The sequence below is a fragment of the Penaeus monodon genome, chromosome 13 (assembly GCF_015228065.2).
Source record: "Penaeus monodon isolate SGIC_2016 chromosome 13, NSTDA_Pmon_1, whole genome shotgun sequence".
Taxonomy (NCBI): domain Eukaryota; kingdom Metazoa; phylum Arthropoda; class Malacostraca; order Decapoda; family Penaeidae; genus Penaeus; species Penaeus monodon.
In genome coordinates, this window is record NC_051398.1 from 46,281,432 (window position 1) to 46,288,931 (window position 7,500).

The following is a 7,500-nucleotide window of genomic DNA, read 5'->3' on the forward strand; positions in this document are numbered from 1 at the left end:
GTTGGCGCCAAAGTGTCCAGCGTTCGGGAGGATGTAATGCGCATCTCGCTCGTGTTTTGTTTTTCATTTTTTGGTGTTTACTGCTATTATTTATATTTTTTTGCACACTGTTGCTTGTTAGAATTTCAGGGTGCATTAATGGCCATAACCTTTGTACTATTTATTGAGTTGTTATTGTTATTGTTGTCTCTCGTTTATTGATATTTCATTTTCGATTTTGCTTTCATCTTGTTATCATCTCTTTTTTTTCTCTAAATTATTATTATTATTATTATTATCATTATTATGATTATTATTATTATCATTATTGATATTATCATTGTCATTATAATTGATATTATTATTATTATCATTACTATTATTATTATTATTATCATTATTATTATCATCATCATCATCATCATCATCATCATCATCATCATCATCATCATCATCATCATCATCATCATCATCATCATCATCATCATCATCATCATCATCATTATAATCATTTTCATTATTATCATCATTAACAAACACGCAGTACCCCCCCCCCCCTACAAACAAACACACAAGCAGAGCAAATAACTGAACAAATGAATAAATAAATAAATAAAAACACGACCCACCCGTAACACCTATCATCACTTTTCCCTTCCCCCCTTCCCATCACCCTCCCCCTTCCCCCCCTCCCATCACCCTCCCCCTTCCCCCCTCCCATCATCCCCCCCCCCGACCCCCTCACTCCGCATTGCGCCGTCCATGACAAGTAAAATGGGCGTCCATCCCTTTTGACTCCCTACCCACTCTCGCTCAGATTTAAAGACGTCACGGGGAGGCGTAATATGGGGCTTGAAAAGGGTATCCGATGCCGAGGACCGTCGCGTCGGGGCTGGGGTTCGGGCGAGTGACGTCACAGGTCGGGGAGGGGAGGGGGGTTGAGGAAGAGAGAGGGAGGAAGAGAGAGAGAGAAGGGAGGAGAGAGAGGAGGAGGGGGGGGGGGGAAGAGGGAGAGGAAAATTGAGGAGAGAGAGAGGGGGGAATAGGGGGGGAATGAGAGAGAGGAGAAAATGCGAGAGAGAGAGAAGAGAGAGAGAGAAGAGGGGGGGGAGGAGAGAGAGAGAGAGAGGGGACATTTGAGCAATTGCGCGTGAGAGAAAAGAAAAGAGGTCGACATATAGGAAAAGAGGGAGGAAAGGGCAAGAAATAAAAAGTTGGAATTAGAAAAAAGACAAAAGGAAATAACGCAGCCGAGAGAGTAGCGAGAGGAGAGAGAGAAGAAGGAGGGGAAAAAGGGGTGAGGAAGGAGGAAGAGAAGAGAGAGAGGATAGAGAGGGAAAGGAAAGAAGAAAAGAAAGAGAGAAAGAGAGAGAAAAAAGAGGGGTCAAAAGGGGGGGGAAAAAAAGAGAAAAAAGGAGGAGAAGAGAGAGAAATAGAAGAGAAAGAGAAGGAAGAGACAAAAACAACAGACATAACCCGACGGAAAAAAGAAAGAAGAGAAGGAAGAGAGAGAGAGAGAGAGAGAGAGAGAGAGAAAGAGAAACTGAGACAGAAAGCGATAACGTACTTTTACCTACCAAAATTAGCGATATTGTTATTCAAATCGCTTTCTCTTTTGTCTGCAATTAGCGATTTCGATGACGTCAACCAAATTTAAGTTGTGGTAAAGCTATTTGATGGTATGAACTCATTCGTAAATGAAGTAGAAATTATAAAAATATCCTTTTTCTATATTTATATATTTATATACAAATACACCATATATATCATATAGGTACATGCATCACTTACACACACACACACACACACACACATACATACATACTTACATCAACATACAAAATACATCCCTCATACATCCATACATACATACTCATACATAAAACTACATACATACATACAATACTTTATATACATACATATATATATATTATTAAATTATATAAAATAATAATTTTATTTTAATTATATAATTCTTCTCTCTTCCTCTCTCTCCTCTCTCTCTCTTAAAATATATAATAATATAATATATAATATATAATATATATATTTTATATATTATATATAACATTCTCTCTCTCTCTCTCTTCTCTCTCTCTTCCTCTCTCTCTCTCTCTCTATATATATATATTATATATAATATATTATATATAATATATATAACTATTATAAATATATATTATATCCCCCATATATATATATAATATATAATTATATTTATTAATATTATATATATATAATGTGTGTGTGTGCGTTGTTTTGGTGTTTTACATATACACATCAAAATATGTATACTACACACACCAAAAACACACCCCCACACACACACACACCCACACACACACACACCACCACACACCACACACACAGATGTTGTATATATATATATATATTATATTTATATATATATAATATATATATATATATATATTAATTATATATATTATATATATATACATAATATATATTATATTTATATATATATATATATATATATATATATATACAATTGCTGTTCCCGAAAAAAACGATAAGCCTTTTATAGTCGATGATGATGGCGGTGGTGATAGGCGTTGGGATCCGTCCAGAAAATTCCAGAAAGTCAACAGACCGATCGTGACTTATTTGCCAATGTATCGTTACGTCGCCGAAATATTTCCGTTAAAAAATACTAACGCCCAAAGGAGGATGAAAAATTTTTTTGTTTTTGTTTTATTTTCCTGATAGTTCTTGACTTTGCGTTTGTTGGGGATGATGATGTTAAGGTTTAAAGATGATGGTAATGATAGCGATGGAAATTATCATTGATTGTTATTAAGGATATCATTATCATCATCATAATTATCCTCGTGGCTTGATTATGGTTATAATTGATGATAATAATTGTAATAATGCGAATACTAATTATACTATTAATAATATTGATGATGATGATGTTAATTATAGTAATAATTATAGATTTAGAAGAAGAAGAAGAGGAATGATAATAATAATGATAACAAAGATATTAAACATTGATAATGATAATAACGGGGGAAAGATAATGATGGTAAGATAGCTACAATTTTCTTAATTTCACATTTTCATTATTTATTTTTTAACCCCCATTGTTTCATTATTATTATTTATTTTATTATTATTATTATTAAATTTTTATTATCATTTTATTGTCGTTTTGTTTTAAATTGTTGTTATCATTTTTTTCATAAAATATTTTTATATCATCATTATTAGTATTACTATTATTATTGTTATCATTATCATCATCATCCTTATCATCATTACTGTTATCATCATCATCATCATCAACCTTATCATCATTATTATTAAACTTATTATTACTATCTTTAAACATCATCATTACATCTTTCATTACATTCTAATTACTTATCAATATCATCATCATCGTCAACAGGAACAAATTTAAGAAATCTTCGAACACGCAACAAATAGACGTTTTCTCCCAATGAAGCAATACCTTCCTTCCTTCTTATTTCTCGGAATAATAACTCCTTGATTAAGGAGAAAGAAAAAAGTGTGGGGAGGGGGGGAGGGGAGGGAGGGGGGAGTGAGGAGGGGGGGTGAGCGTTGATTGTTCGTTGTCATTCGTTTTTTTTTTGGGGGGGTGGAGGAAGAGGAAGAGAGAGGGGGGGAGGGGGAGGGAAAGAGAGAGGGAAGGGATATTGAGGCAAGGTAAATATATATATATATACTATTATATATATATATATATATATATCTATATATATATATATATTGTTGTGTGTGTGGTGTGTTGTGTGTGTGTGTGTGTGTGGTGTGTGTGTGTGTTTTTGTGAGTGAGTGTGAGTGTGTGTGTGTGTGTGTGTGTGTTTTTGCTTGTGTGTGTTTGCGTGTGTGTGTGTGTGGTAGAGGGAGCTAGGTAGGCAAAGTTACCTAAAGTAAAGTTAGGCAAAAATTGTTATAGTTGATGACCTAGGTAGGTAAGATAAGGTAAAAATATTGTCAAAAATATAAAGCTTGCGTTAACAGATAGGTAGTTTAGGCAAACTAAGGTAGAAATGGCCATGGTAGGGGCGTGCCTTAGTAGGATGAGTAGGTGAGGTAGATAGTTCTACCTAGACAGCAAATTGGTAGATACATTGGTAGACAGGTCCACAAGGCTAGCAGAATAGATAAGCCAATAGTATAATTGGTAGACACGTAGACTGGTAGATAGGTTTTTATTTAATTCCTTGAAAAGCATTGTAAGTAGACATGATAGTAGATAATGAGGTTATATATTAAACAACTGTAAAATGCAATTATTAGATAATATAGAAATATAAAAATGAAAAATATGAAGAGTGAACAAAAAGTCACGTAACATAAAATATTCGATAATTGTAAAAAAAAAAAAAAAAAAAAAAAAAAAAAAGTAATTGGAGATATTAATTAGATATACAATTAAATATTTAAAAGACTATAAAATAGTAGTTAAACAAGTAGATATTATAAACAAAAGAAAAATATATTTAGTAGATAAACAGATATAATATAACATTAAATTGAAAAATATGATTAATAGATAAACTTACTTACAAAATACCAACAGATAATTGATAGATACTCAGATAGATATCATAAAACATTAAACCTATAAAATGAATAGGAATCAGATGATAAATACATAAGCCTAAGACCACACGTCTCATGGCTTAAAACAGATAGATATTTCAGCTGACCAGATAGACATTTCAGGAAAGTAGACAGTTAGTAGGATATGCTATCGTTCATTAGAGTAAGTAGACGTTCATTGGAGTAAGTAGACGTTCATTGGAGTAAGTAGATTGTAAGTAGATTAACAGTAGGCTACAGGGATGGGTCATAAAAATAGGTAAGTAGTGGATTGTCAGATTGTGCATAGATAGATAGAGGGATAGTGAAGGAAAATAGATGAAATGTAACGAAGGGGCGAAATAGAGTGACATAGAGTGATTTTACCGAAAGTGAGAGAGAGAGGGAGGTAGGGAGAATTGGAGAGGGGAGGGAGTGAGGGAGGGAGAGAGGGAGGGTGGAGGAGTAGAGGAGGGAGAGAGAGAGAGGGGGAGAGAGAGAGAGAGAGAGAGAGAGAGAGAGAGAGAGAGAGAGAGAGAGAGAGAGAGAGAGAGAGAGAGGATAGAAGAGAAAGAGAGAAGACATAAACAAGGACAGACAGACAATGACAGAGAAAGAGAAAACAAAAAAACAAAAAACAAAAAGAGTTAGACAAACACCAAAACACCCAACTAATCATCCACCCAGACAACATCAACACCAACAACACCACCACCACCACCCCAACACCACAACTCACAACCAACACCACTCACACCCCCACCAACCACCACCACCACCTCCCACACCACCACCACCAACACCAACAACCAACCCCCATAACAGCACGCACGCACCTGTATAGATCTGCGTTGCATTTGCCTCCGACCCGTCTCCGTTACGCTAACTCCTAACTTCCCTCCGCTTTTACTTCATTATGATAATCCAACTTTTGTGAATGCAATCCTCTTACACATAGGATGGTACGTGGTTCGAGCAAGATTACAGGAGGATTTAACTAATTATCAAATTTCGGTGGGGTCTGGTTTGTTACTGTGGTGGTGGTCGGGAGGAGGGGGTGGGGGTCGGGGTAGAGAGGGGGGGGTGATAGTGGTGGAGGAGATGGTGGTGGTGGTGGTGGTGGTGATGGGGGAGATGGTGTAGATTTTATCTTTTTATTTTTATTTATTTTTTTATTTATCTTATATATGTTTTTCTTTTTTTTTTTCTTTTTTTTTTTTGGGGGGGTGATTATCTGTATCCTTCATTTTATTGTTGGTATTATCATCCTTACTATTATTATCATCTGTCTATTTCCTTTCTTTCCATTCCGCCCTCTCTCTCTCTCTCTCTCTCTTCCTCTTCTTCTTCTTTCTTTCTTTTCTCTTTCTCTTCTTCATTTCATCTCTTTCTCTCATCCGTCTCTTATCTGTTTTTATCCCTCTTCTTCCTTACCTGTCACCATTCTCTCTCTTTCCTTTCATTCCCTTTTACCTGTTTTCCCTACTCTTTCTTCCTCTCTTTCTCCCTTCTCACTTTTCAATTCCCCCTCCTCTCTCTTTCTTATCTATTTTTATTTTCCTCTCTCTCTCTCCTCTCTCCATCTTACCCATATTCATTTACCTCTCTTTCCCTGCTCTTTCTCCTCATTTTCCTCTATTTATCTCCTCTTTCCTCTATTTCTTTATTTCTCTCTCTCTCTCTCTTTCTCTCTCTCTTTACCTCCCTTCTCTCTTCCCCGAATTTATTTCCTTCCTATCTTCCCTTATGGCTATCTCTGTTGGTAATTTTTATATTGATTTATTTTTTTCTTTCTCTCTTTTCTATGTGCAATTCTCTCTTTGGGTGTCTGTCTATTTATCTATCGGTTTGTTTGTCTGTCTCTTTCTCGTTCTCTCTAATGTCTCTGCCGTTCAGATGCCTTTCGTTCTCTCTATTTATCTATCTATCTATCTATCTATCTATGTTTATCTATTTATCTATCTATCTATTTATCTATCTATCTAGCTATATATCTATCTCCTTCTCTCGTCTCTCTCTCTCTCTCTCTCTCATCTTCTTTCTCTCTCATTCTCTCCTCTCGGTCTAGTCTCTCTTTCTCTCTCTCTCTCCTCTCTCTCTCTCTCGCTCATCTCTCTCTCTCTCCTCCTCTCTCTCTCTCCTTCTCTCTGTCTCCCCTTCTCCTCTCTCTCTCTCTTCTTCTCTCTCTCTCTCTCTTCTCTCTCCCTCTCTCTCTTCTCTCATCTCTCTCTTTTCCTTCTCTCCTCTATCCCAACCCTTTTATCTCCCTTGTTTACTCCTTATATCTCCATCTCTTCCATTTTCTTTCTCTCATCGTCCCTCTCTCTCCGTCTTCCTCTTACCTTCCCTCTCCCCTCTTCTATCTTTCACGCCCACCCTCCCTCCCACCCTCCCCCCTCCCTCCTCCCTCCCTCCCTCCCTCCCTCCCTCCCTCCCTCCCTCCCTCTCCTTGTCGGGGGCACGTTTTCACAAGCATTTCAAGCAGATGGCAAATTCTTCCAGATATCTCCCCCATCTTCTTCCTCTCCTCCCCCTTCCCCTCCTCTCTCCTCCTCCTCCTTCTCCTCGTCTCTCCTCCTCCTCCTCCTCCTCTCTTCTCTCTTCTTACCCTTCTCCTTGTCTCTTTCCTTTTCCCTTCTCCTCGTCTCTCCTCCTCCTCCTCCTCCTCTCTTCTCTCTTCTTACCCTTTCTCCTTGTCTCTTTCCTTTTCCCTTCTCCTCGTCTCTCCTCCTCCTCCTCCTCCTCTCTTCTCTCCTCTTCTCCTTCTCCTCGTCTCTCTTCCGTTCTCTACACCTACGTACACCCCTTTCCCAAGCACGTCTTCCTGTCCACCCTCCCTTCCTTACGTCCACCCTTATTTTTACCTCACTTTCTCTCCCTTTTCCCCTCTTCATTCCCCCTTCCTCCCCTCCCTTCTTTTCCTCCCTCCCATCCCTTCACCCTCCT